Below are 26,494 nucleotides of genomic sequence, written 5' to 3' on the forward strand. Positions count from 1 at the left end.
CAGGGCACATGTGTTTACTGGACATGACTGAAAGAAAAGCAGGCTCTCATGCCATTTCCCACCCTACCTAAACTCAGAAGTGGGGGAAAGGGAAAAGTCAGGAGATCAGGATTTGACAGTGTCCCTTCTAGACAAGGGTTGTTGTTCCTGACAACACAGAGGAGATGACTGATACTATAGCAGTCCACAACGTGGGGGACCTGGGTTCATCTCCCTTGGGGCAGTGGCAGCAAGTCCACAGAAGGCTTCAGCAGGCTGAACAGGAAAAGTTGGTAAAAAAAAGAACAGGCTGAGCTCTCCAACTCCACTCCCAGAGAAAAGAGCCTCTGGCTGTGTCTTTTATGGGATTATTGAATATGGTCACCAATTTTTATTGAAATTAGCTAGGCATTCATGTTTTTCATGACCCAGGCACAAATAACCCACCCACCAATCCTTTAAAATTATCTCCCTTACCCAGTCACATGTTTGCTCTCAGCATAGCATCAATAACAAGGCTACATCATCCTGCTTATAACTTAAGGTTGAAACGAGTTTAGGAGTCAGTCTGAGGACCAGAGGGAGAAAGTGTTATTATGAGCTGGTAATTTGTTTAGAGACTAGGATGCAAATGAAATCCAGAGGTTGAGGAACCAGTAGTTTTATGAGAGTTAAATATGTAAGCAGTTATCTTAGTACAGATTACTAAATGCAGGTATAGAGGCACAAAGAACCACAGTATAAGTGGAGAAGGGTGTGTTCAGTATGAGTGGAGATGTAGAGCAACTGTCGAAGTGCCTGAAAGGACTTGCAAGGGAGATTGGAGCCTAACTACAAAGGGGCAGACTCAGAGGAGATTCTTCAGAAGCAGAGCTGAGGGGAGAGCTGCTGGCATATGGACTAGGTAGGGATGCTGGGAAAGGTTTTCCCAAAGAGCTGTCACCTGAGATGGAGTCTCTCCTCACTGTCTGCTTTAAGGTTCTCTTGCCTGTTTTCTTTCCCCCTGCCCCACATTTCCAGTGTGTGCCAGAACATCATCACAGGCTGCTGCTCTAATTACTTCATTCCATTTTAATTCTGCTGAGTTAGGAGCCTGTGAACTCAAGAGGAAATTCATGCAAAATACTCAACAAATTGGATGTGCTGGCATTTTAGAAAAAGGCCTGACCCTATCTGCCCTCTTCATTCTCCCTTCCTCTAGCTCTGCCTCTATCCAGTGACAGCTTGAAAAATCCTGGGGCCAAAGTGCTTGGGAAGAGGGTTGGCATTGATGGATATGATTGGTTGGACTGAATCATGTGAGCTATTTCTATTGGAAGGTGAGAAGGATAACATGGTGGCTCTTGCATGGGGGCTTCTATGAGGCTCTTTTGGGAACTAATAATGTCTTTCTCTAGAGCTCTGAAATACTGTGTTAGTAAGTTGTAGTGTTTCCTCATCCCTTGAGATACTTCAAATTAGGGAAGATTCCTAAAAGTAAGCTATTTGTTCACAGAGGCAAGAGGATGGCAGTTCTTAAATCAGCAGTTCTCAAACTCTTTGGTCTCAGGATTCCTTTCTACTGCAAGACCTTTTGTTATGTGGTTAAATCTATCAATGGTTACTGTATTAAAATTGAAAACTAAGAAGTTAAAAGAATATTTACCAATCTATTTTAAATGACAATAATAAACCATTGTAAATAACACATTTTGGTGAAAAAAGCTATATTTTACTCAAATATATTGATAAGGTTGTCATGTTTTAAACACTTATAACTTGGCCGGCGCTGTGGCTCAATAGGCTAATCCTCCGCCTTGTGGTGCTGGCACACTGGGTTCTAGTCCCGGTTGGGGCGCCAGATTCTGTCCCGGTTGCCCCTCTTCCAGGCCAGCTCTCTGCTGTGGCCAGGGAGTGCAGTGGAGGATGGCCCAAGTCCTTGGGGCCTGCACCCTATGGGAGACCAGGGTAAGTACCTGGCTCCTGCCATCGGATCGGCGCCGTGCGCCGGCCGCAGCACGCCGGCCGCGGCGGCCATTGGAGGGTGAACCAACGGCAAAGGAAGACCTTTCTCTCTGTCTCTCTCTCTCTCACTGTCCACTCTGCCTGTCAAAAAAACAAACAAACAAAAAAAAAACACTTATAACTCTACTCAATATCTAGCTTAATAGAAAATGTCTAGATTTTCATATCTGTTTTTGCTTTCAATCACTTTCAATATGTTGCTTTAGTTGAAGTATAGGAAGGAAATCGACTTCACAGAATTGGAAAAGTGAGGAATATTTTGGTTTTCAAAAAATTTTGGGTTTTTTCTTTAGTATTACCCCAAAACTCAACACATCATAGTTTATTTTTTTTATTTTATTTTTTTGACAGGCAGAGTGGACAGTGAGAGAGAGAGACAGAGAGAAAGGTCTTCCTTTGCCGTTGGTTCACCCTCCAATGGCCACCGCGGCCGGTGCACTGCGGCCGGCGCACTGCGCTTTTCCGAAGGCAGGAGCCAGGTGCTTCTCCTGGCCTCCCATGGGGTGCAGGGCCCAAGGACTTTGGGCCATCCTCCATTGCACTCCCTGGCCACAGCAGAGAGCTGGCCTGGAAGAGGGGCAACCGGGACAGAATCCGGCGCCCCGACCGGGACTAGAACCCGGTGTGCCGGCGCCACAAGGCGGAGGATTAGCCTAGTGAGCCGCGGTGACGGCAGTAGTTTCTTAAAGGTAGTTGCAATGTAGAATGGGAGACCTTACCTATCACTTTGTATTCTATGTCATTAAAATCCATTGGTTTATCTTGAACTTCAGAGAGATTTTGTAATACCATGTATTGGTCATTTGTAAGATACTGATCCACTGAATGATATAGAGCTCCCAAATGTTGATATATTTTGTTATACAATGTTTAAAAATCACATTCGTTATATTACCATCAATCTCGTCAGGGAAATCTTCAAGTATTGGGAAACTTTCAAGTTCATGGTGGTAGGCACAAGTGTTGCAAATTCTAATTTTTCACTTGAAAGCTTGAATTTTATCATTGGCAACAAATGCCATCAGTTGTTTTCCTTGAAGTGACAGGCTCACTTTGTTCATTTGTGAGAAACTATCTGCCAAGCACTCAAATCTGAATAATCATAGTTTGTCTCTCATTCTTTCAAGTAAAAATGATGGTTCATGAAAAAAAGAGGCTAGTTCGGCTTGAAACTCAAACAATTACAGAAATGCCTTCCTGGAGGATATAGCAGAATTATTCTGTGAGTACTTCCTGTTTTGCCTGACAGAATGCTGAAAAGATATACTCAAGGTTGAGCTTTAGTAGAAATTAATCATTTTTACCATATTACCAAGAGTGTACCTAAGTGCACGTGGAATCTTTTAAGTGCACGTGCATGGCAGTGAAGAGTCCAGTGACTACTAGCAGCACAGTTTAGCATCACTGCTTTGGTGTGGTACAAGCTGTTTGACCCACAATTGCTTGTACACCATCAGTGCAAGTGTCACCACAATAAAAAAGGTGAATAATACCGTTTAGTATTATGAAAATAGTTTTTTAAAGATGTATTTATTTGAGAGGCAGCGCTATAGACAGAGAGAGGGAAAGACACCGAGAGGTCTTGCAGATTCACTCCCCAAATGGCTGCAACAGCCAGAGCTGGGCTGATCTGGAGCCAAGAACCAGGAGCTTCTTCTGGATCTCCCACATGGTTGCAGGTGCCCAAGAACTTGGGCCGTCTTCTACTGCTTTCCCAAGCTATTAGCAGGGAGTTGGATTGGAAGTAGAGCAGCTGGGACTCAAACTGGTGCCCATATGAGATGCCAGTGCTGCAGGCAACAGCTTAACCTACTACAGCTGCTATGCCACATTGCTGACCTCTATGGAAATAACTTTAACCTCAACCATGAAAGAGCCTCAGGGATCACCCAGGCTTCCCTGGACTACATCTCCTGAACCACTGCCCTAAATGGCATGTCTGAGTTCCTCAGGGTTTGGCCCCAGGCTTTCTTTTCTTCTCGTTCTCTACTGTCCCGTCAAATGAATTCATATACTGCTTTTGAACTGCCTCTGAGCACATGACCTACACAATTATCATCTCCACCCTTGACCTCTCCCTGGATCTCCAGCCCATGTATCCAGCTGCCAGCTCAATTTTGGTACATGGACGTCTAAAAGGCAGCGTGTCCCAAGGCATTGTTTGAGGTCTTTGCTCAGTTATACAAGCCACAATTTTTGTCCTCATTACATTCCTCCTCACCCCATATGCAATCATCAAATCTTATAAATGTCACCTCCTAAATCTTTCTTTTAAAGATTTATTTATATTTGAAAGGCAGAGTTACAGAAAGCCTGAGAAAGAGAGAGAGAGAGAGAGAGAGGTCTTCCATCCACCGTTCACTCCCCAAATGGCTGCCACAGCCTAAGCTGGGCCAAGCCAAAGCCAGGAGCCAAGAACTTATTCTGGGTCTCCCAAGGGGGTGCAGGGGCCAAGGACCTGGGCCATCTTCCACTGCTTTCCCAGGGCACAGCAGAGAGCCAGATCGGAAGTGGAGCAGCCCGGACTCAAACCGCTGCCCAGCACTGCAGGCGGTGGCTTTACCCAATATGCCACAGCACCAGCCCCTCCTCAATCTCTTTAATCTATAATGTCTCTCTATATCTACTACCACTACTACCCCTAAAGCCAGATACCATTATCTCTTACTGAATTACCATAACAGCACCTCTTTAATCTGTCTTTCCTTTTTTTTTTTTTTTTTTTAAGGTGAATAGAAGGGAAGCTGGTGCTGTGTGGCATAGATGGTTAAGCCTCTGCCTGTGGTGCCAGCATCCGATATGGCACCTGTTAGAGTCCCAGCTGCTTAATTTCTGATCCAGCTCTCTGCTAAGGCATATGGGAAAGCAGTGGAAGATGGCTCAAGTCCTTGGGCCCCTGCACTCATGTGGAAAACCTTAGAGAAGCTTCTGTCTCCTGGCTTCTGACCAACCCAAGTCTGGCCGTTGCAACCATTAGGTGAGTGAACCAGCATTTGTTAGATCTCTCTCCTTCTCTCTCTGTGTTTCTGCCTTTCAAATAAATAAAGCTTAAAAAAAGGTGAACAGAAGAACAGTATTTATTTAAAGGCAAAGTGATAGTACAGACACAGATGTGAATGCAGGCAGCCTCCAGAGGGAATTGCTCAGTGTATTTGTCCTGTAGCCAGAGTAATCTTTCACAACACAAATATAATCATGCCAAAACCTTTTTAAAAACCTTCCATGGGGTGGGCATTTGGCACAGCAATTAAGATACTTCTTGTGGGGCTGGTGCTGTGACGTAGTGGGCTAAGCCTCCTCCTATGGTGCCGGCATCCCATATGGGATCCAATTTGAGTCGCGGCTGCTATTCTTCCAACCTACCTCTCTGCTATGGACTGGGAAGGCAATAGGAGGTGGCCCAAGTGTTTTGACCCTGTACCCACGTGGGAGACCCGAGAGAAGCTCATGGTTTCTGGCTTCTGATCAGCAAAGCTCTGGCCATTGAGGCCATTTGAAGAGTGAACCAGTGGATAGAAGACCTCTCTTTCTGTCTCTCCCTCTCTCTATCTGTAACTCTAGCTCTCAAGTCAATGAATAAATATCTAAAAAACTTTAGGGGCCAGCGCCAGGGCTCACTTGGTTGGTCCTCTGCCTGCGGCACTGGTATCCCATGTGGGCACCGGGTTCTGGTCCCAGTTGCTCCTCTTCCGGTCCAGCTCTCTGCTGTGGCCCGGGAGGGCAGTGGAGGATGATGGCCCAAGTACATCAAATTAGTTACAATGATGGATTAAGGCCATCAATATGCAAACATTCTCAACTATTAAAAAAATAAAAATAAAAAATTTTTTAAAAAGATACTTTTCGTAATAACTGTATCCCTATCAGAGTACCTGGTTCATGCCTTGGTTCTTCCTTTAATCCAACTTCCTGCTAATGTGCACCCTGGGAGGCAGCAGATGATGGTTAGGTTACAGTTACTCATGTGGAAGACCAAGATGAGGTTCTGGACTCCTGGCTTCAGCCTGAACCAGCCCAGGTTGTTGCAGACATTTAGGGAGTAAAATAGTGAATGGAAGAGCTCTTTCAGCCTCTTCCTCTCTGTCTTTGAAATAAAATTTAAAAAATAAATAAAATGAAATTAAAACCCTTCAACAATCTCCCCTTACTCTCAAGATGAAGATCAAAATTTTAACGTGATCTAGTCCTGCAATCTGGGCTAGATTTTTTTTTTTTGAGTTTTATTTGCTTATTGTTTAAACATTTATTTTATTTGAAAGGCAGAGTTTATAGAGAAAGAAGGAGACAGAGAGAGAGAGATCTTCATCTGCTGATTCACTCCCCAGGTGGCTGCAATATCCAGGGCTGGGCCAGCTGAACCCAGGTGTTAGGAGCTGCAGGGGCCTAAGTACTTAGGCCATCTTTTGCTGCTTTTTCACATGCATTTAGCAGGAATTGTTTTGCAAGTGGAGCAACCAGGACACGAACTGGTGCCCATAAGGGATGCTGGCATAACAGACAATGGTTTAACCACAGTGCCGGCCCCTCTGGGTCAGAATCTTTGGTATATGTTCTCATAGAATCATGCACCTTTCCTTCTTAACATTCTTCTTACAGTCTGTTCATTAATAGGATTGTTCGATTTATGTCTCTTCCTGATAAGGTTGTAAGTTTCGTGAGAGAAAGATAGGCACTTAGTAGACATTTGTAAAATATTTGCCATGTCAGTGGTTAAATGAGGTCTAAGACAGCCACTCTGAGCATGGATTAGGCACAGAAAAATCAGTCTTCTCTCCAGTGCCCTCGAGTTGGGGGAAGACCTGTTTTTATTTTTATTGTCTTGTGGCATTTCAAAGAAAAACGCTCCCTTGTCCCAGGCATTCCATCAAAGTGTCCTCCTAAGCGTGAGGGCACATTTATCTTCCTTTTGACATAGGAGCCCTCTTTGCTGCTGATCACTTGTCCTGCCAGGAGCTCTTAAAGAGCGTTAGCTAGCAATCTTGGCCCTCAGGTTTATGAGAGAGGAGATTCCATCTTTCTGTCTTCCAGGTACTTGACCAGGAGGCCCTTTGAGCAGCAGAGATCAAAATAGAGTCAGTCCTCCCTGCTGTCTGCATATTCCACCACATCTAAATATTCAACCAACCATGGATTGAGAAAACTCTCTTAAAAAACTGTCTGTTCCGAACATGTATAGAATTTTTTCTTTTCTTTTTTAAAAGATATATGTATGAAAGGCAGAGTTACAGAGAGAAAGACTGAGACACACACACACATACAAACACAGAGAGAGAGAGAGAGAGATCTTCCATCCACATGTTCACTACCCAAATGGTCGCAAAAGCCAGGGCTGAGTAAGGCTGAAGCCAAGAACTTGGAAGTCCATCTGGGTCTCACAAGTGAGTGGCAGGGACTCAAGCACTTGGCCATCATTCACTGTTTTCCCAGTCACTTTGGCAGGGAGCTGGAGCAGAAGTGGAGCACCCAGGACTTAAATTGGCACTCACATGGAATGCCATCATTGTAGGTGATGACCTAACCCACTGCACCACGACGCCAGCCCCAGACTTTTTTTTTATGTTTCCCTAAATAATGCAGCATAACATCTGTTTACATAACATTTACATTATATTAGATGTTATAAATAATCTAGAAAGTATTTAAATTATATGGGAGATGGGGGGCCGGCACTATGGTGTAGTGGGTAAAGCTGCAGCCTGCAGTGCCGGCATCCCATATGGGCACCAGTTCTAGTCCTGGCTGCTCCTCTTCCGATCCAGCCCTCTGCTATGGCCTGGGAAAGCAGTAGAAAATGGCCCAACTCCTTGGGCTCCTGCACCTGTGTGGAAGACCCAGAAGAAGCTCCTGACTCCTGGCTTCGGATCGGCGCAGCTCTGGCAGTTGCGGCCAATTTGGAGTGAACCAGCAGATGGAAGACCTCTCTCTTCCTCTCCTCTCTCTGCAAAAGTCAGAGTTCTGACTTTCAAATAAATAAATAAATATTTTAAAAAATATTATATAGGAAAGGGGGCTGGCATTGTGTCGCAGCAGGTTAAGCCACTGCTTACAGCACTGGCATCTAATAATGGAGTGCCAGTTTGATTACCAGCTGTTCTGCTTCTGATCCAGCTTTCTGCTAGTGTTCCTGGGAAGGCAGCAGAAGACTGCCTAGTGCTTGTGTCTCTGCCATCTGTGAGGGAGACCCAGATGGAGTTCCTGACTCCTGGCTTCAGCCTGGCCAACCGCCATCTGTTGCGACCATTTGAGGAGTGAATTAGTAGGTGAAAGATTCTCTCTCTCTCTCTCTCTCTCTGCCTTTCCAATAAATCAATTTATTTTTTTATTTATCTCATATGAACCAGTGCTCATATGGGATGTTGGCATTGCAGGCAGTGGCTTAATCTGCTGCATCACCATGCTGACCCCCAAATAAATATTTTTAGAGGCAAAAATTAAATTATTCAGGAGAATATGTGCAGGTTATATGCAAATACCATACTACTTTGTATAAGGGATTTGAGCTTCTTTGGGTTTTATTATCTTCAAGGAGTCCCGGAACTCCATAAGTAATGAGAGGAGACTGGATGGCCTTTCTTCCAGAAGGGTAGGGAAGACAAACCATCATTTAGTAAGCACCCACTGTGTGCTAGGTACTTTTACTTTGTTCTCTTAGCTGGTCTTTACAAAAATCTTGTGAAATAAGAATTGTTACATTTGTGTAAATAAGAAAACAACTGAGCCCCAGAGAAGTGAAATAAGGTGCCTAAAGCAACACTGTATAATGTATCAGACCCATTTACCTACTTACTCCACAGATCCCCTGTAAGGCAGTCTGTACTGGCCAAGACATTGCAGTAGGCCATATTATATACCGTATGACACCCTGCCCACCCTCTTTCTTAAACCTCCACTTACTTATCCCTGTTCTCTTCTGTGCTGGGTGATTAGGCCAGAAGGAAGTTCTAAACTAAGGCCCATCAGTATAGGAATGGACCAGTTACCTCTAACTTACAGCTTGGTGCACAAAATGAGTGTAATCAATAGAATTCCCTCTCTTAGAAGCCTCAACTCAGTGCAAAGAGTTCCCTAGCAGGGAGCAAAGCCTGGAGGAGAAGCAGACAGGTCCAGTATGGTGGAATCACACCAAGGGCTGGCAAGCCTGAGAAGGAAGAGCCATGACCTGTAGCCACTGAGGAGTTTTCAATCCTGATTCCTCCCCAACTTCAGCACCTGCCCTGGGATTTTCCCCGAGAGGCCCCTCATGTCATGCATTTACTGCTGACCTTCTGTGCTTGCCCTAACACAAGGGGTGTGTTTTCTCACAATTCATGATATTGAGAATGAAGGCTCTGAACTCAAAGGAGCAGGCATTGTGGTGCAACACCTGAATCCCATATCAGAGTGCTGGACTGAGTACTGGTTACTCCACTTGTGATCCATTCCCTGCTAATGCATCCTGGGCAGCAGCAAATGATAACTCAACCACTTGGGCCCCTGGCACCTATGTGGGAGACACAAATGGAGCTCCTAGTACCTGGCTTTGACCTAGCCCAGCTCTGGCTATTGTAAGCATTTAGGGAGTAAACCAGCATATAGATAGGTAGATAGACAGATAGGCAGACAGACAGATAGACAGACACACACACCCCCCTTCTCTCTCTGGTTCTGATTTTCAAGTAGATGGAGATAAATTTTTTTAAAAAGAATTTGAACCTGAGCTTGTCTGATCACATAGCTCCTCCTCCTTTTGTTATTGCACACTGCAGAGAGTGAGTCCCTGAGCAGAGTCAAGGGCCCAATATCCTGGGAATGAGCACAGTCAGCTTTGGAGAAAGGAACCAATGTGTGGAAGGATGCGGAAGAGACCTCTCCTGCTGGGGCCGTGGAATGGTGGAAAGGCTGGTGAAAAGTACCTGGCCTTGTGTTGGGAAGCCTTCCTCAGAGGTGCAAGCCAGGCTGTCTAGAAGCCTTCCTAGAAACATAGAATTAAATAAGAAAGAAGGAAAAACCCAAAAACGACAGCAACAAAGTTAAAGAAATTAAAGCCCTCCCACTGTGATCTCAGTGCAGTGTGTGACATCATGCGTGAAGTCATTGGTCATCAGTCATGTCAGTAATGACACTTCCATAATGGCCCTGGAACATGAGCAGCTCAGGGTGGGAAACCACAAAGAACAGACGCTTTGGAATCAGGCAGACTGGGGTTCAAGTCCTCTTCCTGACTGTTCTTGGGAGAGACAGCACTGCTTTCCTGTCAGCTCCTCAGTCTCCTCATCTGTAAAAATGGGGTAATCCCTACTCCACAGTAGGGGTGGCAAGAGATAAATGTAAGGTCCTACACTCGGGGAAGTTGTGTTTAATGGGTACAGAGTTTCAATTTGAGAAGATGAAAAAGTTCTGGAGACACTTGATGGTGAAGGTTATACAACAGTGTGACATACTAAATGCCACAGAACTGCATACTTTAAAATGACTAAAACAATAATAAATTTAAAATAATAAAATGCCTAAAATTGTAACTTTTATGTTACGTATATTTTATAACGTCAACAACAAAAGACCTTACCTTGGACCTCCCATGTAGCAGGTGTGTTATAAATGCTGATTTTCTATCTTTAACCCTTGTAGCTGAAGCCGAAGTCAAGTCAATCCTGGTGCCCTTAACCTAAGGCACCCCTCTCTTCTCCAGGACCTTGCAGCACAGACAGCCCCTATCCCTGAGAGCTGGAGGCCATCGGAATGATGAAATAGGCTTTCCAGACTTGGGAGATCAGGATGCTCTTATAAGCTGAGCATTCCAGGCCAGAGGTCAGGACTTGAATTGTTGGGACAGAGGAGGGTTGGATCTAAGCCTTATCCAGGCCAGCTCCAGGATGCCAGGCCACAAGGAAATGTCTAGGCCTGCTGAGGCTGTCTGCTGGACAGAGGAACAGCAGGAGGCTCTTCATCTGGCAAGGGTGGATGGGTGAGTTGCATCTGTGCCAGAAATTCCAGATCTTGTCTGCTGTGGAAGGGCTCCTTCCTCTCTAGCCATCCGTTTTCTGATCACACCACTAACACTGCTCATTCTGTGCAATGTGGAGCTGGCCTGCTGCCCCCATCTCTTCCTCACAGCAACCCTCCTGCCTCCCCCAAGCCAGTGCCGTGTTAATGTGATAATGCCATGATAATGACCAGGAGATAACTTCAGCTCGCTGATTAGGCTCTCTGGAGTAGCATCCAAGGCTCGGGCTTAATTCTCCCTGGTGAGGAGGCAGTCGGGGCCCAGGCTGGAGCACAAGGCGCTGGCTGGGAAATTGCATCTGGGAAAGCACTGAGGGGGAAAATTGGAAGTATCAGAATTTCCCAGGTTGCTATTCCACAGGGGCCAAACATCGTTAGCAGCAGCACTAATTATGATCCAGGAGAGTCAGGCCTGGCTGCCTCGCCTGCCAAGGCAGTCCTTGAGAGTGGCCTTGGGAGTCAGTGGGGCAGAGGCAGAGTTGCAGGGAGGCTGGGGCTCTGCAGTAGCTGGAGGAATTTGGGAGTGGAGGGACTGCAGGCTCCTTCAGATTCATGGGGAAGTGGAGCTGGATAGGTTAGTTGCTGGGTGTCCTCATGTCCTTTAAAAGGCTTAGAGCTTACTCTTTCTACCTGCCAGGAATTCAGAGTTATCCCTACCAATCCTCTCTTCCCATTCTCTCTCTCTCTCTCTCTCTTTTTTTTTTTTTTTTTTTTTGGACAGGCAGAGTTAGGCTGAGAGAAACAGAGAGAAAGGTCTTCCTTCTGTTGGTTCACCCCCCAAATGACTGCTACAGCCGGCGCGCTGCGCCGATCCAAAGCCAGGAGCCAGATACTTCCTCTTGGTCTCCCATGCGGGTGCAGGGCCCAAGCACCTGGGCCATCCTCCACTGCCTTCCCGGGCCACAGCAGAGAGCTGGACTGGAAGAGGAGCAACCGGGACAGAATCCGGCACCCCAACCGGGACTAGACCCCGGGGTGCCAGCACTGCAGGCGGAGGATTAGCCTAGTGAGCTGCAGCGTTGGCCCCCCATTTTCTCTTGTCCCCATTGCTCCACAGAAAATTCTCTTTACACTGTCACCAGTGACTTCCATGTTGCCAATTTCAGCTGTCTTTTCTTAGTCCTCATCTTACTTACCTTAGCAACAGCATTTGACACAGATGGACACTTGTGTTCTCCCCCTCCTTTTTTTTAGGTTAATTACTTATTTGAAAGGCAGTGGGAGGGACAGAGAGGGAGAGAGAATCTTCCACCCACTCGTTCATTCCTCGAATGCCTACAACAACTAGGGTTGGACCAAGCCAAAACCAGGAGCCAGGAACTCCAGCAGCTCTCCCATGTGGGAGGCAGGAACCCAAGTTCTTGGGACATCATCTGCTGCTTCCTAGGCTTATTAGCAGGGAGCTACATAAAAATGTGGAGTAGCTGAGACTTGAACCAGGCACTTCAATATGGGATATGGGTATCCCAAGCAATGGCTTAGTCTGCTGTGCTACAACACCATCCTGTTTGTTTGTTAAGACATTATTTCTATTTGTCCTCTGTGATACTCCTTTCTAAGTTCTCTTCCTACCTCTCTGTTGCTGCTCCACATCTTCCTTATCTCTGGATGCTCCAGAATTGTCCTTGTACCCCTATTCTTCCCTACCCATTCTTACCCCATAAATAACTTTACCTAGCTCAGATCTCTTTTTAAAATTTATTTTTATTTATTTTAAATGGAAAGAAAGAGAGAGAGGTCTTTCATCCTGTGGTTCACTCCCCAAATTCTCCCAACAGCTGGCTGTAGTGTCCGGGTAGGGGATGGGATGCCCAGGCTGAGCCAGGCTGAATCCAGGAGCTGGGAATTCCATCTGGGTCTCTTACTTCGGTGGCAGGGACTCAAGTACTTGAGCCATCATCTGCTGCCTTCCAGGACATGCATTTGTAGGAAGCTAGCATTGGAAGCAGAACCAGAAATAGAACCCAGGGGGTCTAATTTGGTATGTGAGGTGTGTCAATGTCTGCCATTAGCTCAAGTCCTTAAAGCCAGCTATATTGACCAGTCCCAGTCAGGTCCAGCCACCACTTGCCATCTCCAGATGAATGTGCCTCATAGTTCTCTCAAACTCTCAATGACTCCCAAGTCTTCTCCAAGTCTTGCAATACATGCAGATCTTTTTTTTTTTTTTTAATATTTATTTGAAGGGCAGCATATAGAGAGAAAGGGATAGACAGAGAATGAGATGTTCTATCCTCTGGTTCATTCCCCAGATGATCACAACAGCTGAGGCTGAGGTTGGGGCTGGGGCTGGAGCTGGGGCATAACTGGATGTATGTATGTAGAAGAATTAAATTAGATCCATATACTTTCCACCATATACAAAAATCAACTGAAGATGGATCAAAGACCTAAATCAGTGTCTGTGTGCACGTACATGGATTAATCTATGGGCTGTCTGTTCTTTTCTGTTGATCTATGCCAATACTATGCTGTGTTAGTTACTATAGCTTTGTTGTATGCTTTGAAATGAGTATTATGATGCCTCCAGCTTGAATTTTCTTGCTGAGGATCCTTTGGTTATTTTAGGTCTTTTGTGATTCCATATGAATTTTAGGATTTTTTTTCTAATTCTGTAAAGAATGCTATTGGTATTTTGACAGGGATTGCATTGAATGTCTAGATTGCTCTAGGTAGCACAGACATTTTATTTATTTATCTATTTAAAGATTTATTTGTTTATTTGAAAGGTAGACTTACCAAGAGAGAGAAAGAGACAGAGAAACAGATACAGGATGGAGAATCACCAAACAACCTCTATACTTTGGTTACTTAGGTACTCATCGCCACTTTCAAAAATTTACAGAGTGTAAATGAGAACTAACTGTTGATTAAAGTTATGAAATCACAGAAAAGAAATAAGAATATGAATTAAAAGTTTCAGTTATTGCTTCTATTCCTATTAGTTGGTCGCATTTTGTCACTGGGCCCTACCTGGCTACAAATGATGTTGGGCAATGTAGTCCTTTTTCTGAGCAGCCAACCACCTAGCTAAAATGAGGAAGGAGATAATAAATTTGAGGGGACAACTCTGGCTCTTCTACAGTTTCTTAAATAGTTTCTTATATCTGCCTTCTACAGGTTCTCAATACAACAGCCAGAGTAGTCCTGTTAAATCAGAATGTGTCTGGCTGGTGCCGCGGCTCACTAGGTTAATCCTCTGCCTTGCGGCTGAAAGGAGCCAAGAGCCACCATAAAAAAATGGGGCTCCTGAGACAAACCGTTCCAGAGACGGCCTTGGAAAATGGGGAGTAAACCGGCTCACAGAGAAAGCAGTCAGCTACTAACCAGAGATACACAGAACACCTGCCTTGTAGATAAGCCCCTTCCCTACGCTTGCTCAAGGTTAACTAAAAAAAAGCTACAAGGCACATAGCAACCTATTCCTCTCTCCTAGAAACCCCCTCCCCTAATGTATCCCTTTGACCTAGTACTTTTCCACCGACATTACCACTTTAGACTGCCATACAAGGCCCGCTACTGAAAATTATCCAATGAACTTACGCCAGCCTATAATATGTTAATTTTGTAGTTTTGCCCTTTAAAAGCTGTGTGAGATAGCTGCTCGGGGCTCCTCTCACTTGCTTGCTGCTTGCAGCAGTAGGGGGCCCATTTGCGCAAATGAAATAAAATTACCTCCTGTTCTATTGCATCGTCTGGTCTGGAGTCTGTGTTTCTGGGGTCGTCACAAGAGGACACCGCTTTTGGGGTCCTACAGCGGCGCCGGCACACCAGGTTCTAGTCCCAGTCGGGGCGCCGTATTCTGTCCCGGTTGCCCCTCTTCCAGGCCAGCTCTCTGCTGTGGCCAGGGAGTGCAGTGGAGGATGGCCCAAGTGCTTGGGCCCTGCACCCCAAGGGAGACCAGGATAAGTACCTGGCTCCTGCCATTGGATCAGCGTGGTGTGCCGGCCACAGCGCGCCAGCCGCGGCGGCCATTGGAGGGTGAACCAATGGCAAAAAGAAGACCTTTCTCTCTGTCTCTCTCTCACTGTCCACTCTGCCTGTCAAAAAAAAAAAAAAAAATCAGAATGTGTCACCTGTTTGTACATAACCGTCCAATGACTTCCCATCTCACTCAGAAATAAAACTAAAAAGAAGTCATTGTGGGAGCTACTGCAATGTGGTGCACTAGGTTAATCCTCTGCCTGCGGTGCTGGCATCCCGTATTGGCATCAGTTCTAGTCCCGGTTGCTCCTCTTCCAATCCAGCTCTCTGCTGTGGCCTGGGAAAGCAGTAGATGGCCCAAGTGCTTGGACCCCTGCACCCGCATGGAAGACCAGGAAGAAGCACCTGGCTCCTGGCTTCGATCAGCGCAGCTCCAGCCATTGCGGCCATTTGGGGAGTGAACCAACAGAAGGAAGACCTTTCTCTCTCTCTCTCTCTCTCTCTCTCTCTCACTGTCTGTAATTCTACCTGTCAAATAAATAAATAAAATCTTTTTTTTTTTTTTTTTTGACAGGCAGAGTGGACAGTGAGAGAGAGAGAGACAGAGAGAAAGGTCTTCCTTTGCCGTTGGTTCACCCTCCAATGGCCGCCGCGGACGGCGCGCTGCGGCCGGCACACTGCGCTGATCCAATGGCAGGAGCCAGGTGCTTCTCCTGGTCTCCCATGGGGTGCAGGGCCCAAGCACTTGGGCCATCCTCCACTGCACTCCCTGGCCACAGCAGAGAGCTGGCCTGGAAGAGGGGCAACCGGGACAGAATTCGGAGCCCCAACCGGGACTAGAACCCGGTGTGCCGGCGCCGCAAGGCGGAGGATTAGCCTAGTGAGCTGCGGCGCCAGCCTATAAATAAAATCTTAAAAAAAAAAAAAAAAGAAAAAAAGGAAGGCATTGTGGCACAGCAGGTTAATCTGCCTCTTGGATCAACTGTGTCTGTATCAGGGTCCCTGGGATCCAGTCTTTTTTTTTTTTTTTAATTAATTTATTTATTTGAAAGGCAGAGTTACAGACACAGAGGTAGAGAGAGCAAGAGTCTTCTATCCACTGGTTTACTCCCCAAATGGCTGCAATGGCCAGAGCTGATCCCATCCAGAGCTAGGGGCCTGGAGTTTCTTCCAAGTCTCCCACATGGGTGCAGGGGCCCAAGGACTTGGACCATTTTTGACTGCTTTCCCAGGCCATAGCAGAGAGCCGGATAGGAAGTGGAGCAGCTGGGACTCAAACCGATGCCCATATAGGATGCCAGCACAACAGGCAGCAACTTAACCTGCTATGCCACAGTGCCAGCTCCTGGGATGGAGTCTTGCCTCTGCTTCTGACTCAGCCTCCCTGGAAGGCAGATAACTCAGGTACTGAGGTCCCTGCTACCTACATTGGAGACCCAAATGGATTTCCTGACTCCTGGTTTCAGCCTGGGCCATCCCTGGATATTGCAGGCATTTGAGGAGTCAGCCAGCAGATGGAAGATATCTCTCTGTCTCTTGTTCTCGCTCTGTCAAATAAATAAATAAACTTTTAAAAGTAATTCTAAAATTCCTGCCATTGTAGCAAACTTAATAGGGTGAAGGTAACTAAGCACAATAAACCATACTAATCATAGACTCTAGGGTCACTGGGCCTCCTAATGATTAATGTAACACTAGAATCTTAACACAATACTTTGTCTCTTTCAGATTTAAGCCAAATAATGTGTTTCAGGTACTCACTTATGCAGAATATTCTGTTATGTTCCACCCCTGTTAAGATCAAACCGTTAGTCTCCTTTAAACATGTTTCTCAAGAAACTGGGCTAATGTTTAAGATATCTTAGGAAAAAAAATCCTGTTATTGGACCCACAACTCATCAACATTGGTTTTCTACTCCTGACCCCCTGCTTGGAATTCCTGATGTGCTGTTAGTCATGTCCTTCCAAGTACAGCTTCCCCTTCTGAAATACTTAAAACCCTGAGCTGCCCTTACTCAGCACAGTAGAGACATTTGCTATCTTCTTTGTCTACCAGGAGATTTTTTTTTATAAGGTTTATTTATTTGAAAAGCAGAGTTACAGAGAGGCAGAGGCAGAGAGATAAAGAAGTCTTCCATTTGCTGGTTCACTCCCCAGGTGGCTACAATAGCCAGAGCTGCACCGATCTGAAGCCAGGATTCAGGAGCTTCTTCTGGGTCTCCCATGTGGGTGCAGAAGCCCAAGGATTTGGGCCATTTTCTATTGCTTTCCCAGACCATAGCAGAGAGCTGTGTTGGAAGTGGAGCAGCCAGGTCTTGTACCAGCATCCATATGGGATGCCAGCACTGTGGGTGGCAGCTTTACCTGCTACGCTACAGTGCCAGCCCCTACCACTAGATCTTAAACTTTTTCTTTCCTTTATCTGCATACTTGGTCCACAGCACCATTGACAAGGACCAGACTCTTAATAAACCATCATCTACAAGATCCTGCATGATTTGAACACCAATTTGTCTTTGACCTTCTCTCCTACCTCTCTCCATTGCTCAGTCCACTAGAACCATGCTGGACTCCTTGTAAAATGCCTCTGCTTCAGAACTTGTGAAGTTGCTATTCCCGGTGCCTGCAGCCCTCTTCCCCTAGATAGCTTTATTTCTAGATACTTTACCTCCTTCAGGAATCTGCACAAATGTCTCCTTCTTAGAGGGCTTTCCCTGACCTCTCTTCCCACCGAACCTCATCCCTTTACTACACTTAGTTTTCCCCTGAGGCTATTAGTACTGCCTAAATATTATACATTTGCTTGCCTTATGTCTGTTCCCTCTACTGGGGCACGTGACCTGGGGTGCAGGTGTGCCACACGTGCTTACTGAATGGATGAATGGAGGAAGATGCCCATGCATGACACAAAGGTAGCAGAGTGTGGCTTTCTCCTTGGTCATTTCAGGAAGACGCATTTCTTGATCTTTACTGTGGTTCCAGTTTACAAATAGGCTCCTTAGTTTACTTTATCAAATATTCATTACACATCTAGTGTAATAGCTATCTGTTATTGTAGATCTAAAAGGAGAACAAGCTATAGGCCAGCACTGATCCTCAGGAAACTTGTGCATTGGTTAGGAGTTCCAGTGTTATTCTTTATTTTTTCCCTTTGCAAGTGTGACCATTCAGGCTTGCCATAAAAGAAGTATCAGGTAAAGACTGGCTTCTTTCTTTAGGGTAGCACCACACTGGTGTTGCCTAGATGGGGGAAGAGGGAGCGGTATAAAGGGAGATGGCTTACCATAGTTCTAGTTTTTATTTTTTTTAAGATTAACTTATTTATTTGAAAGAGTTATAGAGAGAGGGAGAGAGAGAGAGAAAGCTTCCTTTTGCTAGTTTACTCCCCAAGTGGGTGTATCAGCCAGAGCTGGGCCAGGCCGAAGCTGGGAGCCAAAAGCTTCATCTCGGTCTCTCACATGGGTGGCAGGGGCCCAGTCACTTGGGCCATCTTCTGCTGCTTTCTCAGGCCTTTAGCAGGGAACTGGATCAAAGTGGAGCAGCTGGGTCTCACCTCGAACCCGTGCCCCCATGGGATGCTGACATTGCAGGTGTTGGCTTTACTCACTATGCCACAATGCTGGCCCCAGTTCTATGTTTATGGTGGTCTTTTTCTTCTTCCCTTCAGGGAAGGGCTTCACTAAGCGTTAGTCTACTTAAGAAACAATTTGAATCAGCTCTCAATTAGTGGGTGATGGGAAAAGAAATTGGAGGGGTAGTTCAGCCAGAGGGCTGGGGGAAATAGAGAAATAGGAAATAGGGGGAGAGCTGGGAGTGTCAGGGACCCCAGCTGGAGCGAAAGGTAGCTGAGAAAAGCTGGTGCTGAGCAGGAGATAAATTACCTGAAATGATTGCTCCATTATCCTTTCCTGCTCTGGGCAAAATGCAAAAGGTCATGGTTGGTTATTTTCCCCAGATTCCTCCTAGCTGGGCCACTTAGACATTGCTCTGACATTTACAACTAGAGAAGATCAGAGGCCTCCTCTGAGGCCTGGCTCTGGGATTCCACATTAGGAAAGTTCCATTTTTCCCCTTTGAACGAAGCTGCTTGTTGAATGTCCTCCTGATTCTTCCTGCTCTTTGCATTCCCCTTCTGTCTGAGGGGAAAGGCCAAGAGCATTGTTTATCTAAAATATATTGGGCAGGGCAGGGGGGAGTTGTCTTGTTGAACCACATTTACCTATTGCCACACCCAGAGTTTCTGATTCAGTAGGTCTGGGGTAGGCCTGAAAACTTAGATTTCTAGGAGGCTCCCAGTTTCTGCTGCCAGTCACAACCCTATTGGGAGAACTCTTGGCCTAGAGCAACGAATTCAAGTCTAAAGCTTCCACCTTCAGATCTTTCCCCTTACCCTTCAACCAAGAGGAAGTGGGCTTGAGTTATCACAGATTCATTCACATTTGACATCAAGGACTTCCTGAGCATCAGGGCTGGTGGCCCAGGCAGTTTCTGGATAATTCCTCCCACCCCCCAACCCCCCAGGTACATCTTTGAGAATCTCTTCCATTCACATATGTCTGGGTGAGTAAAGACTTGTTCTCTTCCATCACCTCTTTCCTGATCAGAAGGGGTCCCTGGACCTGAGAATTGTAGAAACTTACAGGAGGAACCAAGAATGCAGAGTAAGTGGAAGGAAACCCCTCCCCTCCTAATCTTCTATGTCTTTGAGATTAAAATATTTGTTTTCTTCCTGGGCTGTGTTCATGCGGATGTCTGGGAAATCATTTGTTCTAAATGTCCCCAAACTATTAGCAGCCCAGCGTGGGACTCTCTAATCAGGCTCCTTAATGGCAGTCCTGTGAAGAGTGAAGTTGTGAGTGTCTGTACCAGCTTTCCCAGCCTCAGCTGGAAAGGGAGCAGCTAGGTATAGATTAGGGCCCAGGTAGGCTCAGAGGTACCCTGAAAATGATTCATGCCAGCTTAGGGACCCCCTGAAAATGATTCATGCCAGCTTAGGGACCGACCTGATGATAACCTGTGCTCTACCTCCATTTTCGTAGGAGTGACAGGATAGGGTCCTTTTTACCTTGACTGAAGTAGCAAGACCCTACCACTTCAACTGTAGCCTTCTTTTCTCAAATTAGAGAACATTGGCCTCCTTTGGAGAATATTCCTGTCCCAGTGGTCCTCATCCAGAGTTAATTTACTATCTCTATTCATGAATGACTCTGCACATCACTTGCTTCCCCCTTCAAAATCCAAAAGCCCATACTCTAGTCGAGGGGTTGGGAACATCAGGCCTGCAAGCCATATAAGCCCAGGAAGTCTTCTGGTCTGTCGCTTCCAAGGGAGCTGCAGGTGGGGCTTAAAATTCAGTAAATCTATAGCAGACTAATTTTTAAGCTGATCATTTTGTATAGTCCATGAATGATGTTATAAATATCCAAATGGCCCTTGGCAGAAAAAAACTTCCCCACTCCTGCTACAGATGGTGAAGGCCTTTGCTCTGGAATCTAGGGGAATTCCTGAGGATTTTTTGGCACTAAGAATTGGTGGTTCTGAATCTGCTACTACTTCTGCTACTACTCTTGAAGAGTTTGGGTTCTGTAACTTTGATCTACAGGAGGAGCGTTTAGAGTATCCTCATTTACAAATAACCAGACATATGCTCAGAGATGAGGCTAGTCTTGAAGAATTGTCTCTTGATATTCTTGACCTCACAATGTGTTTGGTCCTTCCTACAGGCTGAATTTTGTATCCCGTACATGAAATTTGTGTACTGAAACAGTATGACGATATTAGGAGGGGGGACCTGTCAAAAGGCAAAAATAGAACCAATGAGATTTAAAGATATGAATTGGCTTTTGTTTGAAATTCTATAGTTGAGCAACAATTCATTCCATAAAATAGAAGGAGTGCTCCAGTGAGCTGAGCAGAGGAGGCTGGTTTTGTGGACAGAAGGCTGAGGAAAGTTGAAACAGAGAACAAAAAGCAGATAGTTTGTTTTGAAGTTAACTTTCTTTATAAATGTTAAAGCAAAGGGAGCTCCTTTATCATACCAGTTAGAACTGTCTTGCTTGGGAATTTGACAATCTATTCTTCTGATTTCTCAGAAGATCAGATAACCAACTTTATTTCACCTTGATGATGTGAAACTTTATCATAAGTAACTCCAATCTGGTTTGGCTAGCTGGGCCTAGTACAGGAGCTAGCTCCATCCACACCAATGGGCTCCTATAAATTTTATTAAACAGAATTAGGCATTGTAACATAGTAGATTTTGAGGCCACTTGGGACACTCAGACCCTGACATCCTAGTTGAAGTCCAGGCTCCTCCACTTCCTATCCAGCTTCCTGCTAATGCATTCTGGGAGGCAGCAGATGATGGCTCAAGTGCTTGGATCCCTGCCACCCCTGTGGGAGACCTGGATGGAGTCCCAATGTTTTGGGCACTTGGGAGTAAGCTACTGAATGGAAGATCTGTCTTTCTCTGTCACTCTTTCAAATAAAATAAATATTAAAATTTTTTGTTCAGTAGGCCTTTGGGAAGTGATTAGAATTAGATGAGGTCATGAGGGTGGAGCCCTCATGAATGGGATTAGTGTTCTCGTAAGAGTCATGAGAGAGCTTGTATCCTCTTGGCCCTCAGCTGTGTGAGGATACAATGAGAAGTTGGCCATCTGCAGCCCATGAGAGGACCCTCACCAGAAGCCAAGCAGGCTTGTATCCAGGCTTGGACTTCTGGTCTTCAGAGCTGTGAAGAATAGATATCTATAGCTTGAGAACCACCCAGTTTGTGGTGCTTTGTTACGGTATCCTGAACCACATCAGACTACTCAAACCACTGGCTACCCTGCAAGATGCTGGAAGGGAACAGTACTCTGCTCCTACCTACATTCACCAAAACACTTGAGAAAGTTGAGTGTCTACTAAGAGTCATGGAGGGTGGAGAGAACCAGCTAGTGCCAGTAATTGTTCCTATTCACCATCGCTTCAATTCTGGAAACGTCAGGACCTGGAAGAGGTAGAGCACCTCTAATGGGGACCCCCAACTCTGAGCCTCAGCCATTAGATTCATGGGGCTGGAAAACGCTGACTTTGCTCCTTCCAAGCAGGGAGAGTCCATATGGGCACCTGTATTCCAGTTACCAACAAGCTGACAGATTGACTAAGAGCTCAGTGGCCTCTTCTCTCCTGCTTTTACTATCCTGGCTCCTCAGCCTCAAGCCTGAGCCATGGGAAACCCTCTCCGATCTGCTGGAACAGAACATCTGAGACTGCTCCTGTTGTGGTCTGGGCCACTAGCTCCCCAGCCTGCTGCTGCTAGAACAAGGCTAGGATGTTAGTAATCAGTCCACAGCATCCCTCCACACGCCAGTCCCTCCGTGGGAGGAGACTGCCCATTTGGAAAGAATCACATCTGAAGCAGGCAATTTGGAGAGCATAGGGAGAATGGAGGAAAGCAAAAGTGCTCAGATCACCAATTGTGTAAAGCTGCGTTTCAGCCAGGCCACATTATGCCTATGCTTCTCCCTCAGCCCAGCCTTCCACATGGTCAGTTCAGGCCCATCTGCCCAACTTTCTTCCTCTTGCTTGCCTCCAGGCCCTGTCGAAATGCCAGCTCTTCCCTCTCTGTCTCTACTGCCCTCCAGGCCCCACCTGGCCCATCCCCAAGATGTACAAACCTCCCAGCTGGAGGCTGGCTTGGCAGCAGGCAGTGTGAGCAGGGCACAGGCTGGCACTCTAAGTCTGAGCTAGAGAACCTATGTTCCAGAGCCAAGGGAGGGAGGCACACTCAGCCCTGAAACACTACTGCTTCCTGGTCCCCTTCCCCACTAGGACACAATCTCCCTAAAGGCAGACTGTGAGGTACCTATTCCTCCCTGTCTCTTTCCAGCTTTGGACACCTTGGCTCCTCACTTGCTCATCAGTAGAGTGAGGGCAGTACTTAGGGTAATTTGGGAGGGAATGAATGAACTCAGAACTGCAGTGCAGATCTCTGGTATCCCTATGTCCTCCCCTTTGGACTTTCTACCCACAAAGGACATGCTCTCTTTTCTGCCAGAGGAGTTGGGATGCTCCCAGCAGGCAGCTCCACTCTGCCCAGGAGCAGCCAGTGCCCTAAAACCTGCAGGAAGCAGAGGGTGAGCCCACATCCACATGGTCTTTCCACAACCCATGGAAGGGGAAGTGGACAAGAACTTAGGTCAGAGGAGACCTTGTCGGGTGGCAGGGCTGGGACAAGGACTCAGAGCATAAGCACCAGGTACTCCTGCCTGGCCTGGCCAAATTTAAAGGAGGAATCCCCACAAGAGAGTGATGTCACGGGCTTGCCTTCTCCTCCCCAGTCTCATCCTTGGTGACTTAAAGAAATTATTTGGAAACAGGAGTTAATGGAAGTGGCTTCCTAGTGTGTGGGCGAATTTATCACTGTCTCCCTGCATTCCAAGAGCAGATCTGTCTTTCAGGGTGTGATGTCCTGGAGCGACTTCTCAAGGTCTGAGAAGTACAGGCTGCCTGGGAGTACAGGGCTGTGGCCAGCCTGGGCAGAGATTTTGGAAAGCTGGGCTGACTGCAAAGTGGTTGTAAGCACTGACAGGAAGGGCTTTACCTTTTGTTTCTTTAATTACAGAGAGAAAGAAGACAGAGGGTATTGGCATCCATGGGGATGCTGCTGCTCCAGGCCTCTCCCCAGCCACCCAAACTGTCTCCTGCCCTGGGCAATAGGCAGCCCAGTACTCTTACAGCTGCCCAAGGCAGTGATGAAAGAGGAGCAGAGAAGGTAGCACTCTGGGTGGAAGCAAACTCACTCCCCTCCCTGCCAACCCCCCAGCTCCCCACCCCCAACCCCCAGTTCTGTCAGCTCAAGGAGGGAGCTGCTTTGAAAAGCTGCTTCTAGTGCTAGAAGGCTGGCAAACTAGGGGCAGGGAGGGGGTTGTGATGAGGGGAAAGATAATTCTGTAGGTAGGGACAGAACTCATTGAGGCAAGAGAGGAGAGCTGCCCTCTAGTACCCCGTACACAGCCAGCCAATCTCTTCCCACAGTCCAGGTACATGGAGAGAGAGGGGGGGGGGAGGGAGAGAGAGAGTGTGTGTGAACACACACGCAGGTGCACATGCACATGCACTCAGACATAATTAGACAGGAGCTGAACTTGCTCTCTACCACTCCCGTCACTCACATGGTTTCTTCCAGACATTTACTTAGGTTTTATCTGGTCATCTGTCTACTCCTTTACTCTCAATTCTTCTTTCTCCTCCATAAGTTTCTCAGCCTTTCCTCTCTTTTTCCTTCCGTCACTCTTTCTGGTCATGAAACTAGGGCATGTTGGAGTGGAGATTCTCCCTCCCTGTTGCCACTATTTCAGACGCAGCGAGACAGATTCGTATCTGGGGGGAAGGAGCTAGAGAGGGCGGGAGTGGATGGTTCAGGAGAGAAGGAAGTCACTGGCGAGGGTGGAGCTCTGTAAGTTTGTAGAATGTTAGAAGCAAACCTGAGGAGTCCTTGAGTCTCTCCTATGTTTACAGACAAGGAGCAGCAGGTTTTTTGGAAGTTACTGTCACTGTCTGTCAGTGGCAAATGTGGACATGTCCCCAGAAGGTTTGGGGAGAACAGGGGTCTTCAGGGCTGGCAGATCCGCCACTACATTTGCATTGCCCTGAGGTAATTTCCTCTGTGTGTCTCAGCCTCTTCTTTTGCAGGCTCAGAGAGAGACTGGGTTTGCTATGGGCACATGGCTTTCTCTTGAAGCTGGGGACGTCAACAGGTTGGGCAGCCCTACAGAGCTCTGGCTTGCAGGGCCCCATCAGTGACAACCTATGTGTCCTTCCCGTGGGTCAGCTGCTTTCTAGACATCCTTCTCCGTGGTCCTGGTGGCCCCTGGGCAAGTCCAGGCTCTGGCACTGTGTTGAGGGGACAGTCTCAAAGCCAGGCCTGCGTCAGCAGCTGTGTTTGCGTATTACAGATAGAGTCCACTTGAACTGTCCTTTTCTTCCTTACCCCCAACTAGCTTCAGTCAAACCAGACAGCAGGGGGTGCTCCTGGGTCATCCTCGGGCCCTGATAACTTCACTTTGGCTCAGAGTGTTGGATATTTTGTTCAGACTTTTATCTGAAGGTGGGCAAGGCAGGTCCTTTGAGACCTGGAAGCATCCTTTTCCTCACAGACAGACTTGAGAGTTTTCTGGTTTGTCCTGAGACTTTTTATTAGGTAGGTCAGCTTGTGGGGCAGGTTATATGGGAGCCATGGCCAAGGCTGGCTGGGTCCTAGTTTTGGGACAGTGTAACTCCTGGAGCTTTTCCAGACCCTAGAGCCCACTCTAGTTTGGCTTTCCTGAGGGAGCTGAAGGGTCCCAGTTTTCTTCAGAATTGTTTCTTGAATATTTCTGTGTTGCTGTTAGCCAGGCCTGCCTAATGGTTCTTGATGGGGGGGGGGGGGGATGTTGCTTTCCCTTTCTCCCAGACCTACCCAGTCCTCTTTACCTGGACCTGTCCCTGAGTCCAGAGTCCGATGGTGCTGGGCTGAGGCTGAGTGCTGAGCAGGGCGGCAGGGTGTGGCACATTCCTGACCAGGAAATTGACCTGGCAGGAGATTTAAGGGCAGCGGATGCCCTGAGGAAAAGCGTCAGAGGGGGAAGGGGCTTTCCAAGGTCCCAATCCTGTTTTTTGTCTTCCTCAGGCTTCCTCTTCCCCCATCCCTCATCCCACATCCCCCATCCCCCACCCCATTACCCCCAAAGCTACCAACCCTTAGGAATTTCTCCATTCCAGTAAAAGGGCTTGTGTGGGCACAGGGAGATGGGGTCTGTGTCAGGTTACACAGGCCCAGAAGAAGAGCTTGGCCTTTGGGCACCTGGCGCCTCTGCATTCTCTTTGTTCAAGGCACGGTGGCTGGTGTGATGACAGACAGTTGGGATGGAGACAGAGGTTTTGTTGCCAATGGAGCTGAGAACAGGCCTGACCTGTGAATTTGTCCTAAAGGAAGCTATGCCTGAGTCCTGGGCATCCTTTTTATTCTTTTAATGTTTGTTTATTGATTTTTATGTATTTTAAAGGTAGAGTGACAGAGACAGAAATAAAGAGAGATCTTCCATCTGTTGGTTCATTTTGCAAATGCCTTTAATAGCCAGGGCTGGGCCAAGTTGAAGCAAGGAGGCAGGAACTCCATCCAGGTCTTCCATGTGAGTGACAGGGACTCAGTACTTGAGCCGTCATCTCTATCTCCTATGTGCAGTAGCAGAAAGCTGGGTTGAAAATAGATGCATAGGCATGCCCAATCCCAAACACTCTGATGGATTCAGGCATCCCAAGTATTGGCTTAATCTGCTAAAGCATAATGTCTGTACCCCAGATCTGAGCATCCTAACTGGCATCCTAACTGCTAGGTTAAAAGCCCACCTCAGGCCGGCGCCGCGGCTCAATAGGCTAATCCTCCGCCTGCAGGTTCTAGTCCCGGTCGGGGCGCTGGATTCTGTCCCAGTTGCCCCTCTTCCAGGCCAGCTCTCTGCTGTGGCCTGGGAGTGCAGTGGAGGATGGCCCAAGTGCTTGGGCCCTGCACCCCATGGGAGACCAGGATAAGTACCTGGCTCCTGGCTTCGGATCAGCGTGGTGTGCCAGCCGCAGCGGC

At 46.9% G+C, this 26,494-nt stretch overlaps 1 protein-coding gene across 1 annotated transcript in view; it reads left to right on the forward strand.

Annotated features, from left to right (window-relative positions):
* Positions 1-26,494, forward strand: part of CTNNA1 (catenin alpha 1) — a 364,979-nt gene that overhangs the window by 77,414 nt on the left and 261,071 nt on the right. The gene's annotated exons all lie outside the window — the stretch shown is intronic.

This window comes from Oryctolagus cuniculus, chromosome 6, assembly GCF_964237555.1.
Source record: "Oryctolagus cuniculus chromosome 6, mOryCun1.1, whole genome shotgun sequence".
Lineage (NCBI taxonomy): Eukaryota > Metazoa > Chordata > Mammalia > Lagomorpha > Leporidae > Oryctolagus > Oryctolagus cuniculus.